Raw genomic sequence first — 20,992 nt, forward strand, 5'->3', positions numbered from 1 at the left:
AGATAGAGATTCGACGCTATTTTTCCACTGTTGTCTTTTATTTGCTGCAATCTTGATATTACAAAATTGTTGAGAAAAGCAACTACGCATTCCTTAAAAGTGACAGGCACCCGTCACGAAGAAAAGTTCAAGTGAGAGAAAATTCAAAATATCACCTCTCTCTAAAGAATATAAGGCTTCGTCTCGCATTTCGGCTTAAAAAAGCTTTTTCCAACAAGTTGGTGCATCTACTCTGGTCAGAAATTGGCCAGATCAAAATGGAAACCGCTCGATTGTCGTTCTATTTGTTGTTGGCTGTGGTCTTACCATTAGAAGTCATGTAAGCATTGTTTAATTCTTTCTGGAACAAATCTCCGAAACCATTTGCGTATGCAGTATAATGCATGAGTTGTGTCCTTTGCGCAGCAGTTGTTTGCCAGCGTAAGGATTTAGCGCAAGTAAGCAAAAGTAATTACCTGTATTCTTGCGCAACTCTAGAACCTAAAGGGGACATAAAAGTCTACCCTGTGTCAAAAGACGTAATGAAATCAAGGAAGACAAAATGAGTAGCAAAAATTCGGAAATGTGACCTGTGTCTTTCTACTCTTCGCACAATTGGGTCATTATTTGGTGCCGAAACCAGCCTTCTGCCTCCCCCGGAGGATGCAGGCCCCATTTCTTGAAAACAAAGTCTCTGCACCGGCCACCGAATAATCTTCCCAGCTTGCGTCTTCAAACTGCCTACCCGGGGGGGGGGGGGCGGGGGGCAGGGGGGCGCCTCACAAGGAAAAGCTTCAGTAATATCGCGGATCAACCAAAGCCTCTTAATGTCCTAGCTGCTTTCAAGGAGACCTCGTCTCTAACGTGTGCACTGCGGATTGGACGCACATGGATGATTATGACAGGGCCTTAGCTCGAGGATATATGCCCCTCTACTCGACTCCACAGGTGGTGCAAAAGCTTCTGCCGGTGCCAACGCTTGCTAATAGTGTTTCCGCGCGTCACCTCTTTGATACAGGTATCGTCTCCATTGGCTAGGCCAGGTGTGCTCAGCAAGCAAGTTCCCACAAGAAAGAGCGCAAAGCATATAGGCGAGGATCCTTTCACACTTGTGTACACTTTATTTGGCGGACTTGAATTGATGATACCTTCTACTTCGGTAAGAAGGATTGTCAGCTCCTCCGCGATCCGACTGGTATTTCTATACACTCTTCGCAAGGCGAACTTTAAGGAGGGAATCAATCCCGTCTTCAGGCAAGAGCGCTTTGCGTTAGACATGAGCGAAGCCAAATAGTCGATAAGTCGAAATATAGGTCGAACGATTTGAAGATAAGATGAAATTTAAAAAATCTTTTTCTGTACGCCAATGAATTTCCTACATGGATATCAAAGTCGATGCTCCCTCGATGTCTTCTTTTCTCAGGTCAAAGACCTTCTGAAGATGCCTGTCCTTAGTTTTTATAAATATTCAACGCTGTGTCACTCAATCTAGATTTGGATCTCTCAGATGTAGGCAATCCTTGCCCTCCTAGTAAATAAGGTGAAAAAACGCCTTCCAAAAGTTCAAGCCCCGAAAGTCGACCCATAAACACGCACATATTCCCGAAGCTCGAGCCTTCAATAATGAGAAGAGAAAATCTCATGCAATGGAACTGCAGAGGCCTTCTTAAAAATATTGCAGATGTCTATGAGTTATTGCATTCCAATCAGCCGAGTGTGATTTGTCTGCAAGAAACCCATTTAAACTCCAGGCACACCAATTTTGTGGAGTTACATGGTATTTAGGAAGTACAGAGATGGTTGTGGCACGTCCTCAGGCGGTGTGGGCATCATTGCCCGAGAATCCTTGGCGTGCCACACTAACTACAGACCATCCAAGAGGCTGTGGCCATTCAAACAAAAATATGTATTGAGCTTATTACACTATATTCTCTTTACATCTCTCCCGACTGACTTCCAGCTCTCGAGCTCAGATGTCGATGGTCTGGTAGATCAGCTACTGAACCTTTCATTTTCATAGGTGACCTGAGTGCACGTAACTCTCTTTTGGGCTCTGCTCGCACGGATGCCCCAGGTCGCCTCATTGAGGAAGTCTTAATACCACCGAAGCTTGCCTTTTCAACCAGAAACCGCCAACATACTATAATATGGGACGCAACTCTTCTTCACACCTTGGCTGGACTATTCGTACATCAGTTCTCTTTCCATGTCTCCAGTGAGGTGTCTGCACTGATCCGTATGGTAGTAACCACCTCCCCACCTCACTAACATATATTGGTAAATGCCCAAGCAGTGCATCTTCCCAGAACAGCTTAAATGAAGCAAGAGCACACTGGAATATATTTACAGAGGCATCCAGACTACACTACACAGCCATAAGACACCTACACCTTGAACAGGCCACCCAACTACTCAAAGCGCACATCCCCGTTGCCGCCGAAGAGTCTATTCTCTACGCCTGTGGTGCCCTGGGCAAGCAGAGGAGGCCATGGTGGAATAAAGACTGTAGGCTGGCGTGAGAGGCCCAGAAAAAGGCGTGGGGTATCCTTCGTTCGTACCCCACGTCGGGAAACCTCCTTTTCTTCAAAAGGTCAAAGGTATTGGGAAAACATGTGTGCCGTGAGACAAAACGAGATCGTTGGCTTTTATTTATAACATCAATAAAATACTACACAGAGACACGAAAAGTATGAACATGAATACGCAAACTCTCAGTATAACAAACACACAGACTGCCTCTGGTCAGCACAACAGAGGACACACTCGAAGAGTAGGCTGACACAATCGCACAACACTTCCAAAACATGCCCAGTTCAGCCCACTACACAAACAGTTCAGCCGACTACACAAACATCAACCTACAACATTTTTTAAACAGGCCATCCATTTCCTTAGCTTTCTCTATCAGAGTGAGGGAGGAGGCTACTGCACTTAATGGCCCTCTCTCACACACGCACAAGGCACCCACCCATAGCTTCCCTCCACTATGGCATCTTCGTCCTATATGATGCGACCTGTCATTCACACAACTAGAAAAAAATAGGGTACCCCGGAGTGCAATACTGCAACACTTACTGTTCCTGCAGGATAAGTACAAATGTGCAGAGTTCTTCACCGACGCGTCGAAATCTGATTCTAGTGTCTCTTGAGCAGCGCACAGACCAAATTTTAGCGTTGGTAAAACAATGAATTTTCATAGCCGTATTTACAGGGCAGAAGAGTATTGAATCATACTCGTTTCAAATCGTATCAATAAACATAAAATTCCCAAGTCCCTCGTGTACACAGATTCCCTAAGCGTTGTGCAGGCACTGCCATAAGGAAGGTCGTCTAAAAACTGTGTGGTCGATGTTCATTTAAAGGCTCTAATGACTGCGATGCCTCAAATTCTGAAATCCCTGGCAATGAAACCGCTGATCAAGTGGCTTGCGCTCCTGCACTTATGACTACAGTTGACATAACAACAGTACCTTGACCGACCTAAAGACACATCAGACGACAGCAAACTACACGTAATAAAACCACAACTGCGACGCTACAGAAGTGACTCACACAACAGATACACTGAAATCACCCTGGCTAGGCTGCGGATAGGTCACACACATGTAGCGAACTCCCACCTACTCACTGTATCTGCGGGACCTATGTGTAGCAGCTGTGGAAAGTGCGTATCCATTGTCTACAGACTAATCACTAGCAAGGCACCTGACACCACACGACACAAAAATTCCCCTGAATTATACTGGTGACACATTCCAGTGCACCCATCATACTTTTTTAGCGGGCTAACCAACTTTTTCTAGTCAACGTGTTAAGTTTTTAGCTGAGGTAAAGTTTCTGCAGCTCTTGTCATTTCACTTGTAATCATCTTGGCCCTATACAGCAGCCGCTTCCACTGTCTTGTTTTGCGTCACTCTTACTTCTATTCAAAGGTTTTAGCATTTTCGGTTTCATCAAGCATTAGGTAACTTTTTTGCTGGCGCTCTTCGCCCTTGTTGGCCACCGCTTGGCCAACAAGGCTTGGCCACCGCTTGGCTTGGCCAGCATTAAGCCCCAATCATCATCAATGGAGCACCGTACAGCTGGACCGCTGACAAGGCAAATTCAGAGTGTTCTTTTGAAGGCGGCTTACTCTAAGTTTTGTGCTCGATAAATATTCCAGCCGGAAAGTAAGATCAGTGTGTCTTTTTTTAATTATTACATGAGTTTAAGTAACGAGAGGAGACGTCGAATACAAACCGCTGCTCTCCATCTCGTCAGATACCACAGCTGCTAAAGTTGTTCTACTTACAAAATCTGCCGATATAATTAGCCCAGGAGAGAGGTGCCTCTAAATTTGTAACTCTGATGGCTTTTCATTGCATTTCTTCAGTGTTCCGATTCCTCACATTTTCTTTTTACCCATTTGTGTACGTAGGTTAGGACCACTTCAAATCAACTTTTTCACAGGTCGATGTAAAAAAGACGTCTGTACAGAAAATAATAAGCTTTTTGGCCTGTTTATGTTCAGGAATCATCTGAATAATTTGAATTGCTGCCGTTTTTTAAGGGCGGCATGGAAGCATGACACCTGCTCAGATGATGTACTGATAAACGGCGTCATGAGCGGAGTATAAATCTTCGTTTTTGGGAGTCCCTTTGTGGCCTCGCAGTTTTGGTATTATATTCCAACTATAATTTATCCGGCAGCTGCATAAATATAATGCACCGCGCAAACTGCACGAATTTTTATTGTATTTCAGAAATTCTTGGAACCAAATAGTGTAAATCCACAACTTACACAGGTGAATAAATGCTTACTCTCGCTCAGGTCTTGCTGGGGTAGATCAAAAAGCACCAAATCACCGCTTCCAACGACCCCTATAAACGGTTCAGGTCAATGCGCCGTTGGAAAGAAAGTAAGCAAATGTCTTTAAAATATACAATCCGGTAAGTTCTTCCCTCCCGAACCCATACAGCACAAGTTGCGTGCTAGACTCTAGCAAAATAAGTAATTTTATTCTGGCAAGCTTTAGGTTCTTCTCGCCAAGAAGACCTTGTACAAATTTTGCTTTTTATACAAATCAAAAAGATTTAAAAAGTGTTTTCAGGATGTCAGATGAGCCAAAGTAATATATACAGGTTACAGCAAACATTTCTTGAATGTCTTGCTTTATCATCTACCCTCACTTTAAATCTCTGTGATGTGACAGTACAGGATTTAGTATTGTTGCACACCAAGAAGTTCACTTACCCTGCAATTTTTATTACGAAAAGCTCACCTGTGGTAGCATGCGTCGCTGGCTTGCCAGCATCGGCAATATATTTGGCAGGAGTACACACATTTGAACAATGCGCGGCAATATAGTCCAAACCTGATCTCATAAATGCAAATGGAAAACGTGGCAAGGAACTTTGGTCCTAAGTTTATAGAGAGGACGAATAATTGTTACCCTATATGATAAGGACATGAACGAGGGGTTATAGATTGAAGAACCTAACTTGTGCCGCAGTGACTAAAACCATTTTTCTGAAGAAATCATAACAGCTCGGCTAAATTACGTGTCTCCGACAAATTCCACTACTAGTGTTAATCAACTTTCTCAGGAGCTATTATCTGTCATCAATTTGACGGCGGGTTCTAAAAAAAGCAATGAAGTCGTTCCATTCAATGTGAAAGCTGTCGTAGGTACAGAGAAGTGATTCGCCATAATGGGCTGTAGAGCCGTTATCCGCTCAGTGCTACCACCCAACGCATTTCAAATTTCCAGCCTTCGTAGTGCTCGCGCGCCTGCTGCCTGAAATTGCGCCAGCGAAAATCTGTTCTTTGTATGTTTGCTTTCCAACCGCGTGTTCCGACGTTGCACAGCCACGCTTTTTTTTTCGCTTACTCTTGTAAAAACCAACGCAACGAGCGTTCCTAACTAAATGAACGCGGCTGCTCCCGGTGAATTACGTATATTTTTCTTCGAATGTGCCTTCAGTGTTCTCGGCACAAAACAAAGGGGAGATCTATGACAAGCGCCAGCGTTTCACAAGTTCTGCACGCTTATGACTACTTAAACCCGAATCAAAATGGAGAGACGAGCTAGTTGGTGAACAATTTTCATGAGTGAACCTTAAGCGCAAAAATTTTACAGGGACGAGAAAGGGAACGGCACAGGCGCTTTCTTTCTCCCTTTCTCGTCCCTGTAAAATTTTTGCGTTTAAGTTTCACTCATGGATACTTAAACCCCTTGGCTTTCGAAGCCTCTGCGTCACACCGCGACGACAAAACGCTGTGTGGCTCTACTTGGGGCCGGTGAGCTAAATACGACGACAAGCCGAACCCCTAAAGTGCTCTGAACTTAAAATAACTGCAAGGTTTCTGTTTGGATACGAAACAGGGCACGCGAGTCCGAAGGTTTTACAGTTTCTGTTGACGGCCGTATCTGGTCACTGCATTCGTTCGAAAAATGAGCTGAGTGCAGCTGGTAAGTTTATCAGTTTGTGAGAATATTAAATTTCGTGCTTCTTCAGATGCATGACGCAGATCCAGCATATTATGTGTTGAGGGTTATACACGGGCGTATTTTGTGCAATTTTGAGTTTACATTCCACGCATTGCATCCATCACCTGTAAACTACTCACCTTACAGCTGACACAATAAAATCCCTACAGCAAAAATCACAGTAGAGACGTGTTTTATCTTTCACAAATAATCAGTTAAACTAATTTTTGGACTAACAACTACTCTCATGCAGTGAATGACGTCTGTGCAATTGCGGTAGTTCAAGCATATTTGTCCCATCCGCTCGCACGTTTGTTGTTCGCAGAAGAAAATGATTGTTGACCAAATCAAGTCGTTTTGGTGGTGATTAGCGTCAGGAGCTACACAAAGCACAACAATAAGGCGAAGTGGGGGTACAGGGGGGATTCAAAGAAATGCGAACAACGGAGCACACAGCCTCCGACGCATGCTGCACCGTCTGACTGTAAAGTCAGTTAGCTGCGCGCATGCGCACTTCTTGGAGAGCGTTTGAGAGTGTGGCCTACATCGATGGGAAATGTTTGATCAAGAAGCGACGCCGCTCGTTTAATTCAAGGCGCCTTTTCACGCTGCGTCGCCACTGAGCAGGTAGATGGTTGAAGGGCATCACACTAGCTGCAATAAGCCTGCTGCAGCCTGCTGCGCGCTTGACTCCCGAATGTAGTAGATAACAGGATGCTCAGTGGCGACAGAGCACAAAAAGGCGCCTCAAAATAAATTACCAGCGTCGCTTCTTTATCAAGCATTTCCAGTAACACTAGGCCCCACTCTGAAACTCTCTTAAAGAACTACGCATGCGTGCAGTTTACTGACAGTGCAACCAGACGGTGCCGCATGCGGCGGAGGCTGTGTGCTTGGCTTTTCGTATTTCTCTTAATCCCCAATGTACATGGCTTGTCCCCTAACTCAATCCCAAAACAGAGTATACTATACTCCTTCCAGGGGGCATATCGCCATGTTCCCGGTATTTCTGGAGTTTATTTACTAGTATTTACAAAAGGTTTACTGCCATTAATATCGGCGGTTGCAAGGGAAGCCATGTGGATATAATATTTTTTCCCACCAAGAGTTTTAAGAAAGCGCCTTTGGAGTACGGTTTACCTCAATTCGGAGTACTTTGGCTTTTTTGGGTGTTTTATAGAAGCGAGGTAGGGTCATTTAAGACGGTATTTGGAAGTTATTATTAGGCTCACAGCCCGTATTATATTTTTTAGGAGTGTCGAGGAACCCCATTTGGCGTAATTTCTAGTTTTTTCTGAAACATTGCAGTGTCGAAAGGGGAAAAGCTTGTTTTCTTCCCACTCACTATTAATTTCACAGCATTGCATATACACAAAAATGATTGTGTACACCTAAATAACACAATACAAAAACGCTCAACGAACAAAACCAGTACATCAAGAATCGAAGGTGTCTTCACAAGAACGACACTTACTACAACTCTATTCAACAAAAATATGTCAGCCAATTCCAACCAACGAAATCAGCCAGGCATTGACAGCTGCGCTGTTCGCTTGCACTTTCTTCTCAAACATTGACTGCCATCGCCTCCTGGTATGTTATCCAAGAAGCCATTGAAGCACCGGCCTTAGAAGGATAACAGAGGTATTTAAATCTACGGCAAAAAAATATGCGCGTGTTGTACAGCCGACCTGAAAAAAAGAAACAGCGTTGTAATGACGCTGCACTTGTCGCTCTGTGATCAACTTTTTGTAATGTCCGATTCTTTAATTAAAGCTATAAAAAGTTGCACTTTCGTCCCAGACACCTCCTCTCACTATAGTTGGTCAAGACCACGGAAGTAAAGACAGAGTGTTGTTCGAACCAGAATGCGAGCCTTGTAGCGTCAAACTTTCCAAAATGCGTCTCCATTTCCATCTTACCTTTTTGTGTACTGTTGTAGGAGCGGCCTGAGGGTTTTACCCCCGGTCTTCCCCCTGCCCTCCCCGAAAGTTTGGAAAAGATTCCCGTGGTTGTGACGCGCCCGCTCCACATGGTTTCCTGCGATCCCAAAGAAATCAGACGTTCATCTGCCTTACAAGAATGCTCCCGCAAATGGTACCTGCAGGCTGAATTAGCACCCACCTAGCTAACGGACAGCTCCATTTCTCGACCACACCCCAAGGCGCCCCGACCTTCGTCCTCTTCAGTAAAACCATTGAAGCCGCCCGGCGCCCGCGGCGGTCATCCACCACGTAACAGGCGCGGCGGGAACCCTTTCTACGTCACGAGAAAATTGGATCTGTGCGCTCCATCGGCCATCTTCACATCCTCCTGCAAATGATGACCCACGAGTACAGCGTAACAAAACACTCTAATAGCCTTACTAGCTGACTTTCTTTATCTCCGTTTACAGTGCAAACACTTCTCGGTCGGCTCGGGACCCGCGCACACAAAACTGAAGCTGAGACTGGTGATATCCGCATTTCTTTTACACCACTGGCCTTCTTTAATGACATTACGGGCATTACGCCCTCTCTCACGCACAACGCTCGCCTCGACAGGCGTGGAATCGCCGCAACAATGCACACTGAGTTTAATTCCACAATACAAAGGTCCACATGCCACCCAAAATGTTGGTTGCAATAAAAAATCGTGCAATGCTTGCCTTGACCCGGCTCGCAAAGGCTAAGCCGCATTGTTTTCAACCAACCAGTCTCTATTCGTGGTCACTGAATTTAGGCATCGCGTCGGTTCACTGTCGTACACCGTCGGGTCGATGGTCGGTGAGTAGGAGGAGACGTTGCAGTGGGTCGCACATTAGTCCAGGCTGGTTCAACAATGTTCACAGCGATCTTTTGGGTGGCGGGAAGGACCCCGCATTCACTCGTACTGCCGCAATTCCACATCTGCAATAAAGTTCGGGACGGTAGAGATCCCACGACACACGACACCAACTGGCAGCCATTTTATAAGGAGGCGTACAGGAGGAAAGGGGGAAAAGGTGTAAGAGGAGCAAAAGGAGGGCAAAAAGGAGGGGGGGGGGGGTCATAAACTCATTTGGCCTAGCTTGGTATTCACAGCGACACACTTCCTCCCTGGTTGAGGAACAATAGCGATAAAAGCGGCAGGAGGACGCGGGTCGCGGCCGCTTTTCTGATGGAGGCGAAAAGCGAAAACGCACGTGTGTGCGAGATTTCGGCGCACGTTAAAGGTACCCACGTGGTCAAAATTCACCCCGAGCCCTCCACTACGGCACGCCTCATCGTCTGCGTTGCATCGGCGCGTTGGACCGCCCAGTCAATCAGCGATAAAAGCGCCTACTCACGACGGCTCTTGGCCGCCGTAATAAACTGGCAGTTTTTCAGGCCACTCGCTTGTGCATGTCGCCATGTTGACTGATTCGTCACCGCTTGTGCAATCTCAGAATTCTTAGCCTCGCGCAGGTTCGCTTGAAAAAACCTTCGTTCCTGGAAGAAACCTGTGTCTTCCATCGATAGTGTATTACACTATAAGAAAAAACAATGGTAAGGATGGTGTTGGTTTATGAAAGCCGAAAATGGTTAAAATTTTGTTCGCCCGCAATATCGCTTTTTCTATCGGGGCCCTATACATCCCCAGAAAAATATTTCTGGCTACTCCAATTGCAAGTACACCTAAGCAGTACGCTCCTCCTCTGCACTTGCAAACGCAACAGCCGCAAGTACAGGTTATCGTCGCCGACCTGTTTCCCTGATTATGTAAGATGGTTACCACACAGGAAACCTTCCAACTCACGAAACTTTCTTACCCTCAGATCGTCTACGAACACTGTATTACCATTATTGCTCCCCCGTCACCGGAAAAGCTGCCGCTCCAAACAGTAACACCAAAGTTCTCGTACGACGGTCCACCTGCGACTGCGCCACTCACACTCCCAACCTTCTTGCCACATGCCTCGCATATCTGGGCCCTCGGCTACGCAGTACCTTCACCAACGATGTTACTTTGTGGCAGGGCAGATAAGGTGAGCCATGGTTTACAGTTAAGTGATCTTTTTAGAAGATGATGGTAGCGACAGAGTCTGGGATGGCTGCGCGCCACACACCGCTATGTTTGGGATGACAGCAATATGCTATACTGCCTCATTCATCTTCTCGTGACATAGCCTCTCTTGGAGGCTATAGTGTATGTTCGGGGTAGTGAGGATAAAATGAGATACGAATAAACAGTGAAGCACTTGCCGTTACGGCTGACGATTATTGATTTCATGAACCCTGGCCCCGTAGCAGCGAGGTCCGCAAGGCCACAACTAACCGGTGACACTATTTGAAACCACATTGGATGATAGAGAGTGTGACACGTCATCATCGGGTGGTCACTGGTCATGTCGTTTTAGTTGATTTTCAACGGATACTCATAGACCGGATACCCAAAGAGGAAGACATGTCCCGCGTACTTTCTACAATGGAGTACTATCCCAACTGTTGCGAAGCCGTGGCTAGTACGGGGATGAGTCAGCACACTCCACGAAAGACGTTATGCGGCCTCAGGATAAAGGAGAGACGGACCATGGTAGATGATATTGCGATATATTTGAAAGCAAGGTAGCACGAGCGTACACCGTAGCTGTGCCGCTTTCAGCGCATCGTAGGCTTCGTATGGATGACATGGAGGAGAAGGTATACGCCAATATTCTGGCGTCGCCATATTGTTCACGCCTGTAGATGTTCACTGTTCTTAGTTTATTTATACCTATAAAATGAGGTGCTCAACTGACTGACTGAATGACTCATCAACGCCCAGCGAAAACTGCTACATCTAGAGACTTGAAATTTCGGGAATACATTTGCGACATAGCGTACCGGCTTACCAAGGAGGGACTTTTGGAAATTGCACTCCTAACCGAGAGAAAGGCGGACATTGTGTTTTCCTAAATTCGCGATTACCTCCTTCAGTCGTTCACATTTTCAAGCGGTTTTTGCTGATATAAGTAGCTCTTAAGAACATCTCAAAAGTAGTTTTTCGATTTTGCCCTAACCAAAATGGTGGTCCTAAAGATTCTGAAATCAATCTTTAATCGCTTCATTTATCTAACTGATTTTTGCTAGCATATGTTACTCATACAAATGCAGCGAAGAATTTTTAATGATTTCGCCTGCAACGCAACTAAAGGGGCTAAATAGTTTTTTACAAATTACACGGCTGACGAGCCAAAAAAGCCTAACATGTGATCTCTACGCTTAGCCAAGCTGCTCTTTCAAACGGCTTCAGATTTCATGAGAACATTGTGATTACGGCGCTGAAGGTCAATATTGCTGAAAATTTTAAAAATTACACCATTGCGAAGTGAAAAGCGGTACAGTTTTTCAGGTAGTATTTTTTTATCGCACGCCAATTGAGATATTGGACTGGTTTTTCTTAAGGTAGGTACTAACTCAGGCATCTAAACACTGTTCTACAACCTGTTTCTTTGACACCCACCCAATAGAGGCAAGCAGCATTTCGGCAAACCTCTGAGTTTTCAGACGCTGGCGACACTGCGGTCCTACTACCTGGGTCGGATATTCAGAAATTAGAACAAACCGCCAATAGACAACTTGTAAACATTGAACAATGGTTTTCCAACAACAGATTAACGCTTAATGTACACAAAACTAACTACGTCGTGTTTTCGTCCTCAGCTAAACGAATCAATAAAATCATAACACTTAAGATAGGCGGAGAAGAAATTACTAAAGTACAAACTTGTAAATATCTTGGCGTCACCCTAGATGCGTCGTTGCACTATAAGGAACACATACATAAAAAATAGTTTGCAGCAAATTGAGCCGGGCTTGTTTCACCCTCTATCAGGCACGCTATCATTTTCCTCTATCGACGTTAAAAGCCATTTATTTCGGCACTTTTCACTGCCACTTGTCCTACTGCGTGGAAACATGGGTCAATACTTATTACTCGTATCTTGAACCGGTTGTCATATTGCAAAAACGCGCGCTACGAATTATGAGGTTTTCCACATGCACGGCTCATTCGGCACAACTCTTCAAACAGCTTGAAATAATGCCCTTTTTACTTGCACGCGATTTCAAAATAGCTTGTGTTACCCGGAACATCATATCAAACAATAACCCCCTACCATCATCAATATTTATAACACCAGTCAGAAATACTAGAACTCAATCGGATCACAATTTCAACATTCCCCTGGTAGATAACTGTTATGGGAAACGTACACTGCAATATGTCGGAACTAAAATATGGAATACCATACCAGTTTATGTCAAACAAAGACAGAATTTTTTCAGTACACTCAAAAAGTACGTGCAATGAAGGAGCTTACATCGCTTATTTAATCACCGAAACTTTACTTTATAATCAGCTGTGTACGCAAGATATCACCTATTTTTCGTAACGTTTTTTCAATTATATGTTTTCTATTATAATTCCTGTGTTTAATATCTGACGAACTCTGTACGCGAGTATTGTTTCATTGTGTTTACGAGATATTTTCTTTGTGTCATGCTATAAACCGTATATTTTGCATATGCTATAGTCTGCTTTTTTTGTATTCTTTCGTTTATACATGTAGTGTAACTGAGTGCTTGAAATGTTATAAATGTATACTCTGCATGGGCCCGGCACTAGCATTACTTCTAAGGGCCCAGATGATCTCTTCAGTCTTCTGTAAACCCATGTTTCAAGAAATAAAAATGAATTAAAATGAAAAAATGAAAAAATACCCACACATACATTTGATATATCTTATTAGTTTTTGCATGCAAATGCTCCCATTCGATTGCCCAAAAATCAATTTCTGGAATTTCTCCAAGGATGCGGACAAAAGGAAATCCAGGGTTTTTTAGTTACGCCCCTCTGGACGTGGAATTCAGTTGAGTGTTCCCGCGTTCGCGTAGCGCCCGCCATCGGCCGGCACTTTCTGCAACCACGCGCCTCCCGCAGGAGACCTGTCATTTATCATAAATCTACAAGAGAAGACGGACCGGTAAAAAGCGCAAAGGTTAGCGCTCGCCATCTGTTGGAACTTCCTGCCACCCCACGCCTTCCGTAGGGAGCCCATGTTACTTATCATAAAACAGTATTGACGAGCATCGTTCACATCTGGTAATATAGCACTCCCCCTGAGGAAGAATATCCCTCACCCAGTCGGGCTCCATCGTGTGTTTTAGCGCAATCTCCTGCTGAAATCCGGTTCTGTTACAACCTGGCACTCTTCCTCATATTATATTAACAGTGCAAGCAAAACAACCTCCCCGTCCTTCCATTCACTCTGCCCTACCAGGAGCTTTGGGAGAACCTGGTGACTAGCAGCGATCTGGATGTCCAGACAATTCTTCTTCCAGAGCGAAGGCTGCCCGCTCATCACATGGATTTCTGAAATTGGGAACCAGTCCCATTTCACCGGCTAAATAAAACGTTTGGCACTCTGTGATTCACTCGCTCGAGCTCACCATCTTGATGTAGTTTGTTTAGCGAGAGTTACAGTAACAAACGAGTGCCCGTCGATTCACATTACCACGACGCACCTGCGGTTGGAACCCATGTATTTACAGCAAGCAGGAGCTTCTTAGTGCGTATTGCTTAATAAATTACTAGCCAAATATCACAACTAACAAATAAATGAACACGTGTTATGCACATTATTGTCAGAATTATAATGGTCCATCCGGGCACCGCGGGCTACTACCGCTAGTCGTGACATAAACTATAACGGTAATTAACGGAGCTGGCGTAGCGTAAGAGACAGCATCTATAATCTGTGTGCGCAAATTTCCAGGTGCGTAGTTTCACTTCCGGTGTTTCCTTCATCTTTCTGTCAATGAGACAGATACGGTCGCAGAGTCTTCTTTGTCACGGCAAAATATACCTAATTATCCAAACATGCCTCGCTACTGACTTATTTGCTACTTCTGCAGTTTTAAAGCCCAGATTTATTCTGTTGTTCTATTCCGGATATATTGGTTTGAAGTCAAGGTTTCAAGGTTTCAAGGTTTATTCAATAAATGTTTGGTTTACAAAATGCGTTATTGATGTTAGTACAGAAGGAGGTCCCGAAGTAAAAACTGTCAGGGGGACCTCCTGGCTCAAAATTCACACAAGACAAAGTTAATATAATGGCAGAACGGAATGCACACGAAGTAATAAAAACCATTAGCATGATGTCAGGGTCAGGCGAAGAAAATCAATTCTTTTAAATAACATTTGATATTTTTGCGAGAGTTTGAGGCACAAAGATTAGGAAGTATACAATACTACACGAATAAACAAGGAAAGCAAATCAAAATGTATATTCAGGTTGCGAACATCAAAAAATCAGGATCACGTGATCGTACAATAACCCATAAATATCTAAGCAGTCATCGGTATAAAAAACGCCAAAAATCTGAAGTTAAATTCAAAAGGGAAAACCCAATTTCAATGTTTCAGTTCAGTCGTCGTGGTACAGGGGCTCACTGTTTGTCATGATCCTGAGAACCCTGGTTCCAATTTCTTCGATTTCCAAATTTACGGCATGATGTTCCAAACCCACTTTGTTATTTTATTTTGGAAAATTATAGCTTAAAAATAGTGCACTCCAAGCTGCTGATTGGCTGTTCTTTATTCTGAGAGAAGTTGATAATTTTGTATCGCAACCGCGGGAATGTTTTGTGCTATAAACACCCAATTTTCCACTGAAATAAGTAACTAACACCTTCGCAATAATATTGTGGTGGCCGGAACGAACACTCAATCCCCCTCATAAGAATAATAAATTTAGAGAACGTATTCACGTAAGGGAAAACAAAAAACAAACACTGACCGAAAGTGTAAACTCAAAACAGCAGTAAAAGGTGTCTCGTTCATCACTAATAACGGCTCAAAGACCCTATTGCCCATTTTAGGTGCAGAGTACCCTCGGATAGCAATATATCAGTCCGCGTCCGGGCGCATAGCATTTACAAATACAACAAAATCCCACAGGCCCCTGCTGGACTCGACCCGGTCTGTGGTAGACCAGACATAATTTGTGTCAGTCGTCTACCCATTGGGCTACGATCGTTTTATTCTTCTTTAACGCATGGAAATTTTAGAAAACTTTAGAAGACAAGACACTTAACACACAATAGAAACACTAACAGCAAAGGGCAAGGAAATCAGTCGAACACAGATATAACTCAGGCAAGCAAACGCACGCATCCAAACGAGGCAGCCACTCCGGTGGATCACTCGTCATAGCATAAACGCTCCGCACCAACGCCGCCTGTTCCCGAAAAATGCACATGGTCGGCCTAGGGAGTTCCGCATGCAGATCAGTCATGCGGCTCTTCCACAAGCTAAACAATCATAGGAGAACAAAAACGTCATATGGCACCAGCTTAATATCTTCAAATGGCAGGAAGCGAATTGTGTGCGGGGTGATGTCAATGTCCCTTTTTAGTGTCCGTTGCAAAACGTCCCAGAAGAACACAGCGTCCCGACACAACACAAAACAATGATCAATTGCCTCTGGTTGATTACAGAGGCGACAATTGTGCGACCAAGCAACAGACATTCCCTTTTCGCGCAGCCTTGTCTTAAGTGGGAGTGTGGAAGAATGCCACTTGTAGAAAAACGTTTTTCATTTGACGGAATACACATACTAATTCCGCGTTTTAAAACATTGCTTTTTTGCTTGTCCAAATAAGACTGCCGATAAATATGCACCGGTAATAGATTTTCAATAGGAGTTCTCCTCTTAGTTTTCCTTGACATACTGAACAGATATTTCAAGGAAAACCGCACGGAAACAAAGTTAAAAGACTCCACGACCTCCTTTAGAAATCCCCATGGATCCTTCGTATTAACTTCGCCTGTGTATATAAGCAACAAAGGCAAATGGAAACTTATGCGCTGCTGAAGTACAGTTAGTTAAAGTTGGTGATCAACCAATTGGTAGAAGAAAAAAACGAGACATAAGTTGGTGCACAACCAAATGCAGGAGCCCAACAACCCCTGCCTTTAAAGGAAGAAAGAAGTTGTGCCTGTGCATAGGTTCCCATTGAGAACCCCACAGAATTGTTGCAAAAACTCTATGTAGGGCCTGAACATTTGCTCGCGCACAGTGAAGCACTTGAAGCACAAAAAGGAGCTGTGTGGCAAGGAAGACATTACACACTCTTGCACGTGCAAACACAGAGAGGTCTCGCCCATTCCATGCCTGCAATGAGCGCTTAACTTGCGTGAGCGCTGATGACCAATGAGCCCCTGTGTTCCGTATTTATTCTAACGGCACGCCGAAGTACTTAGTGGGTCGCAATCCAAAATGATCCCTGCGAATGTGGATGGTATTATTCCCCATTGTGCGATCCAAAATCCCTTAGTTTTTTTTCATATTACATCCGCTCCAGACATACCGGAGAACTGTTTAGTCAGCTAGGGCTTCCTGGACACTCCTTTTCGCAGTTCAAAAATACGCTATATCATCTACATAAGCAAGCGCCTTAGCTTCGCACGAATGGAAGCCAAAACCTTTCAATCCTTGACTCTGCTGAATGCTGAGACGAAGAGGATCGAGGTACAATGCGAACAGCAGCGGTGACAGGGGGCAGCCTTGTCTGACAGGCGAATTGATCGCAATCGGCTTAGAGAAAATACGATTGACGATAAGCTGTGTAGTGCACCGATTATAGCACAGCTTGATCGTGAGTCGGTACCCGAGAGTCAAACGGCTTACTCCATCGCCTGTAACGGTGCGGAGTACCTTAGGACCTCCCAAAGTCCGTCCGCGTCCTTCCGTGCGCACACTACCATCAAGCAAAAATCAAGCGAAATTCGATTTGAGCCTTGAGTTTCAGGTTCATTTAGGCAATATTCAAGGTTCAACTCACGACTCAAATGGAATGATGGTTGGGGTGCAAATCGGATCAGCTTTCTTGGTGAGCTTCCTTGAGTGAATGCTACCCCGATTTTCGCTCATACATGCATTTGTCAGAACATTACGATAATTCCAAATTGCAATTGTCCTTTAAAGACATAGAAAAAACCTATGGCTATACAACTTTTGGTAAATACATCATTAACGCAAGCATAGTAGCGTAATTGTCGAAGGTGAACTATTTACAAATTAATTTTAAATATTTACGTGTTTCCATAAAAATAAATGTATGCGTTCATTCGTGTTTTCACTTTTCTGTATTTAACTTTTAGCATCTCTGGGGAGATAAATTTCTGTCACATTTGTTTTTCTGTGATATCTGTTTTAAAAGGTCAGTAGACAATTATTTGTTGCTTCTAGCCTTTCTTCAGTCACCCAATAATCCCCGTTTTCTAACGACGTGGATGCTACGACACATTTCTTTCGCTCGAGTTCTGCTTGATCGGGCTGAAAATTCAAACAGGATTTGGCCCATCGGAACGTTCTTTGATGCTTTGTCTGGCTTATAATCAGGGTTGAGTGCGTAACGGGTTCCGTATTAAAATGGGCGAATGGCCATCCTCGTGAAATGAAATGATTCTTCAAAAACAGGCATGTATTGCACTATTTGGTGCAATTTTCAGGCCTGGGTGCACAGTAGATTTCACACTACCCAGGAGTTCGGCAATACACAGCCCAGTGCATAACTCGGTTTACATCGATCACTTTCAGTGCCGAGGCTTTCACCTATTTCATAAGAACCGTTGGATTTGCAGCTTTACCATTGGTGTCAGCTATATATAAAAATCAAATGCTGACTGCCGTAATGTGATTCCCCTTTCTTATTTGCAGCAGTGCTTTGCATTGCATGGCAGCTCCAAATGCATGCTCTGTCACGATGGGTGGTTTGCAAATTGAACACGGTTGAAAACGCAAACAAATGGCCTTCCTCAAAATTTGCCTAAAGCTGGCACTGGTCCTGTCTACTTCCTTTCCCGTCAGGTGTACGGAACAGTTTTCCTGCACATAACTATCTGAAGACTAGACAAACATTTAATTTTGAGGCACTTTTCTGTAAGCAGGCTTTTGTTTTTCTAAACTACCTTCTTAAAGGGGAATCTTGATTGATACCTGCAACACTACCACTTCCTGCAATTCGTGCATTTACGGCAACTTTCTCGCTAATGTAAAGTTTCATTGGGGCAATTTCACCATGACACGGAATGTTGTAGTATCAAGGCCATCATCATTATCATCATCATTATCAGCAGCAAGTCTATTTAAGTCCTCTACAGGACGAAGACCTCTCCCGCTGACCTACGACCTATCCGTCCTGAGTTGCTCTAGTCAATTCTCCACGCACAAATTTCCCAATTTCTTGCCGCCATCAGGTTATTGGCCTTAGGTTTCTTCTAGTCCCGTCTCTCGGTATACACTTTTAAACCCTGGTGGTCCATCTATTGTCATTTCGCGTAACTACATGGCCAGCCAAAGTCCATTTTGTTTCCTTCATTTCAGCTGTGATATGATCAACTTACGCGTGTTTCCTGATCCAGAGAGATCGGTTAGTCACTGAGTCTCCTATCACTCTTTGTTTCACGGCCGTTTCACCTGACCTAATTTTCCTTTACAGTTGTGTAGCAAGTAGCCAAGTTTTCTCTCAATGTGTCATCTAGGGAAGGAAGCATTGGATTTATATTCTTATTTTGAGTTGTAGAGGTAGCCAACTTTTAATTATTTCGGAGTGTTGTCCGAGTGCTGCTGAGGTTATACCTATTCTGCGCCATATTTCCTTCACGTAGTTTGAGTCAGCAGTGACAAGTTTCTTCAACCAGTTACATTCTCGTACTTCCTCTAGTTCTGCCTTTCCTAAGCTAAAAAAGGCGGTTTCGGCATATGTTGCAGCCGCTCTGCCTTTTCACTGAACACTATGTCGTCTTCAAACATCGAATCACTCGCGTATTCTCTGGTTATTAGTAATCATACGCTGTCCTAGTCGAGCTTCATTACTATACCATCGAGACACGCTGTCAACAGTTTTGGCGGCTTGGTATCTGCTTGTCGTTCCTCTTTCTGACCGGGAACTTTTCGGTTTTCTTGTAAGCAATTGTCCTACCGGTACATATATGATATATGCAATCTCGGAGTTTTATTTAGGTGGCTCCTATTCCCAGGTGTTTTAACGTTTCAAGCACAGCGGAGGTGTTTACTGAGTCAAACGCTTTTCGCCTGCAGTTCATTGCATTGGCCACCTACTTCGCCGATTGAATTGGGGTCAGCTGTTCATCATAGCCATTGCCTACCTGATCTGATTCAACGTGGGCGGCCACCCCGAAATATTTCGCACTACCGTTTGAGACGGAAAGTTGATAAGTTTTTCAAGATAACCCAGCTGTATACACTGCATCAATTTACTCTAACTGTTGCTTAAAGTAATGAGACTGTCGTTTCTGACAGCAGGGGGGAAGGCTAATAATGACTACTTAGCCTGTTTTAATCTGTGTTCTAATTTGTGATCATTTTTCTCGCAGTGTATCGACGATGACGACTGCCCTGGAGATGACTGCCTATGTCTGTCAGTTGGCGATGGCTGGAAATGTAATGCGTTGACACTCGGGAAATACTGAAAAATAAACGACTCATTTTCTAAAAATTGCTTGCGGAATTAGGAGTGATTTTTTGTTTACGTTAGCTCTTTGTTGCACCACAAGAAGAGAGCCAGCAAGTACAAAAATGTATACAATTAGTTGCACAACGTAATCAGAACTACCCCGCTAAGCAATATAATTTATGCCTCAAGGTTTGCATGCACTTCTTTAGCCCAAATGACAAATCCAAAATACTTTAACAGCGATGGAAATGCTAAGGGCCAACCTATGCATACCTCGTTGCTTCCAAAGCAGAACTAGAGCCTGTCTGAAATTAAGCGGTGTCACTGCAACACTGGGCATATGATGTGTACGGTCGGTTTTTCGTGTGTGGTCTTATTTAGATTCATATATTTTTAATCTTGCCCTTCACAGGGTCGATTTCACGAAGAAGACAAACAACGGTCCGGTTATCGCCCTTTCACACGCTGTTCTTCGTCGTCCTCCTCCTCGTGCGGCCCACCTCTCGGCTGACTTCTTCATCTTCTCGTTACACAGGCCCAGGCCGTCCTTCTGCGTTCAACCCTACCCGGTTGATACGGCACTATGTTGCACATAAACGCGGCTTCCACGATGTTATTAGGTTCATTGTAGCATATGTATTTAAAAATGTCTGTTTTGCGAGCAGCCTTCGCAACCACGTAGAGCTCTGAAAAAGGGGCCTTCGAACCCTGCAGGTCTTTTCGGACAAGGACATAATCCCCAACGTCAATTTAAGGAACCATGCTTGTGTGTAGACGGTCGTAATGCTTCTTCATTGCGAACCGGTACCTCTCATGTTCCCTGTCTGACATTTCATGTTCGCGGAGCACTATTAAATAGGGAATTCCTAGGGGGTGATCGGCATACAGCCATTCAGATTTACCGTGATATGCAAAGTATGGAGTGCATCCTAAAGCTGCTCTGTGCGAGTGGTTGTGATGTGCAATAGCGGCTTCCAGGGCGCATTTCCAGCCATTTTTGAAATTTGGATATAGAGAAAGGAACAGCTTAATATCATGTATAGCTACCTCAGCTTACCCGTTGACTTCAGGGTGGTACGG

The 20,992-nt window shown here is 44.2% G+C and overlaps 1 long non-coding RNA gene across 1 annotated transcript; it reads left to right on the forward strand.

Moving 5' to 3' along the window:
* The first annotated feature begins 214 nt into the window (after positions 1-214).
* Positions 215-19,937, forward strand: LOC144145652 (uncharacterized). The gene is made up of 3 exons (XR_013317559.1): positions 215-319; positions 4,790-4,877; positions 19,833-19,937. It is a non-coding gene; the product is annotated as an uncharacterized LOC144145652 (long non-coding RNA).
* The last annotated feature ends 1,055 nt before the right edge of the window (positions 19,938-20,992 follow it).

The sequence above is a fragment of the Haemaphysalis longicornis genome, unplaced genomic scaffold (assembly GCF_048455015.1).
Source record: "Haemaphysalis longicornis isolate Haplotype H1 unplaced genomic scaffold, Haemaphysalis longicornis Haplotype H1 scaffold_7, whole genome shotgun sequence".
NCBI lineage: Eukaryota > Metazoa > Arthropoda > Arachnida > Ixodida > Ixodidae > Haemaphysalis > Haemaphysalis longicornis.